Below are 2,828 nucleotides of genomic sequence, written 5' to 3'. Positions count from 1 at the left end.
CTTGGCCATGCTACACCCTTGATGCACGCACCGTGCACCCCCGTGCCAAGGCAGGCGTGTCAGGGTGGGGGTCTCGGCCCCCACTTCCCGCACCAGCCCGTTGCCCGTTCCCTGGAGCACGGCTTTCCAGCAGGAGCTGAGCGCTGGCACCTGTGGTCGGAGGAGCAAGCCAAGTAGAAGCATGACACATCCCAGAAAAAACAACAAAGAAATTACTTCGAGGAGCGGATTTGGAGGCGAGGAATGACGGCATTTAACCCTTGGTGGGACTCGCTGCTCTCGGAGATGGTGCATGGAATGGACCGGCTGCAGCAAGGCAGGCGAATTTTGGGAAAAGAGCCAGGTGCCGAAGAGAGGCACTGGTGATGCTCCATCCCTGCCTTTCTGTTGCCCGTTAGGGATAACCATGTCCACTTGCAGAGGTGTTAGCCACACCAGGGCTGTAATCCCTTCACCTGCATCCTAGCCCTGCTATCAGCTTTAAAGGAGGCTTGTAGGTGCTGCTGTTAGCTCCAGGATCTGGTGGATGGGAGGTGTCAGATGTGGGTGCTTGGGGGTCCCAGAGCTGCTGGGAGAAGCTGCATTGCCTGGGCGCTGTGGGATGCACAGGTAGGAGACACAGCAGCTATAGCATGGCTCTGAGACTTGAGTGCCTGTCACAGAGGGGATTTTTTTAGAGATAGCCCTTAATAATAATTTGCTGAGGCCCCTGCTCTTCTACCAATGCTGGCAAGGGTTTGCATTTCCCTGTGCTGTTCCCTCCCACCTCACCAGCAGAGCTGTGTGAGCACCTTCTGGTTTTCACCTTTAGGAGTGAAAAAGGAAACCTTGGTCCCAATCCCTGGCAGAGCATTCTCCAAACTGCCTGTGCTCTGCCTCGCTCCCTTTTTTTTTAATGTTACAATCAGAGCAGAGCTTTGCTTGGAAAAATTGAAAAAGTAGCCAAGAAGAATGCACACAACTGCCCAGGAGAGATAATCAGTTGTTAAAACATGCCTGCTGCTCTAATTAGAAAGGAAATGAAATGGGGTTTAAAGTGGAATTAACTGAAGGCTCCCTTATCCTGTCCAGCTATTGTGCTCTCCCAGCCCTTCTGGACAAATGTGATGGAAAGAAAAAAGAAAGCTGATCCTCTCTGAAGCCCCCATCCCCTGGAGTTCCCTCCAGAGCCTGGACCTGAGCAATGCCGGAGAAAGACACCCGGTCCCTTCTGCTCAGCCAAAATGTACCTTCAGCTTCAGTATCACCGGTTGCACGGGTTCATGCAGAGCTCGTGTTTTGCCGCTGTCTTGTGCTAATTTTTGGCATCCAGGGAATAGGCAGAAGTAGATTGCCTGTGTCTAATAGGTGGTTTAAGCTGCTAGAAATGATTTTCTGTTTATTAAATCTTAGTCAGTACCATAGATATCTTCTACTTCTTCGGGTGAAGGGTTAAAAGCTTGTGTCATTGATGCTAATATAATGGCAATAACGCTAATAGACTTCGCATCTCCTTTGAAAGGAGAAGCACTCTGGCCCTTAAATCTGTCCCCTCGGGAGGAAAGTGTGCAAATAGGTAGACTGTGTTACGTGGTCAACACGCTTTTGCTGTCTGCTTTGTGATCCTTCCCCTCTTGACAACAGGGTGATCCATCCTTTGGTCTTCTCTTGAAAGGTCCTCTCCCTCCGAACACTTGTCACTGCTCTCTGCTGTTTGGGGAATGACTCTGGGTTTCCCACACGTGGGCGAGGATTTCCAGGATGCTAACAGCTCTTAAAAGTGGGTGAAGTGAAATATTAGCAATGATAAAAAGAAATGGTAAGGTATTGACATGACCCTCGTAGCATCTGTGAGGACACTTCTCACAGTGCCTCGTCACCTTGCCTGACACCTTTTGCAGTAAAACGCCTTCTCTCTGCTTTCACTTGAAATCTGGCTTTGCAGATTTGGAGGAGAAGAAACAAGATATTAGCACTGCGTCAGGAGTTTGCCTGCAAAACCAGAAAAGACAGCTCTAAAACTGGCTCGGGGTGGTGACGGGGGAACTCCAGGACAGGGACCAGCGAGGATCTCCAGCAGCGTGCTGTTTGCAGGTATCGGTGGGAGAAGCCCATTGATCAAAGGGAGAAGAAGAAACTGGCCCATGGGAAGACTTTGCCGACACGAATGTCACGCTGAAGTTTGAAGCGCAAGTCCCAGCAGGGAAGGCCTTATCCGAATACCAGCTGGCATAGCAGTGGCTATGCCAGTTTTTATTCCTGTTGGCTGATTTGAATGTATTTATTGGCAGAAGTCAATGTTTGGAGATATTTGCCGATTTTGATATTTCTAGGCGAGCTCCTTTGCAGCCATCTCACGCCATGCAGCCTTCACCATTACCTCTGAGCCTGAATGCCAAGGGCAGGGCCCTTCCAGCCGGACCTCCCAAACAGCTCAGGCCCTGGTTAGGCACCGGAGAGATGCTTCACCAGAGGACTGTGTGCATCTTAATAATTTGGCTGTTCCTCCTCTCCCCATCACCCTCCCAATATCTCCTCTCTGTTAACTTTTGCATTTAATACCTCCAGGAGTTAGCAAGGTAGGAGTAGTCGTGCTAGGGCTGGCAAGAGGTCCACACATGAAGCCAGCAAGGTTGGAGCGAGACAGCGTCATGGGGCACTGCACCCTGAGGCAGTGAGTTCTAGCAGTAAATTATCCCCCCCCCCCCCCCCCAAAAAAAAGGCATCTTTTCCCTTTTATCAAGCTCCCACCCCTGCATGTTTTCATGCTGAGAGAAAGGGGAAACACCTTCCCGGGACCATTAGTTATGTCTGTGCTCTATTATGGCCCTCTTATTCAGCTGCTTTCT

General features: G+C 50.4%; 1 long non-coding RNA gene across 1 annotated transcript; it reads left to right on the top strand.

Moving 5' to 3' along the window:
- Positions 1-554: 554 nt before the first annotated feature.
- On the top strand, positions 555-1,987 carry LOC127018049 (uncharacterized). Its single transcript, XR_007766686.1, has 3 exons — positions 555-609; positions 1,655-1,798; positions 1,925-1,987. It is a non-coding gene; the product is annotated as an uncharacterized LOC127018049 (long non-coding RNA).
- The last annotated feature ends 841 nt before the right edge of the window (positions 1,988-2,828 follow it).

This window comes from Gymnogyps californianus, chromosome 6, assembly GCF_018139145.2.
Source record: "Gymnogyps californianus isolate 813 chromosome 6, ASM1813914v2, whole genome shotgun sequence".
NCBI lineage: Eukaryota > Metazoa > Chordata > Aves > Accipitriformes > Cathartidae > Gymnogyps > Gymnogyps californianus.
This window is presented reverse-complemented; position numbering and strand designations above follow the sequence as displayed.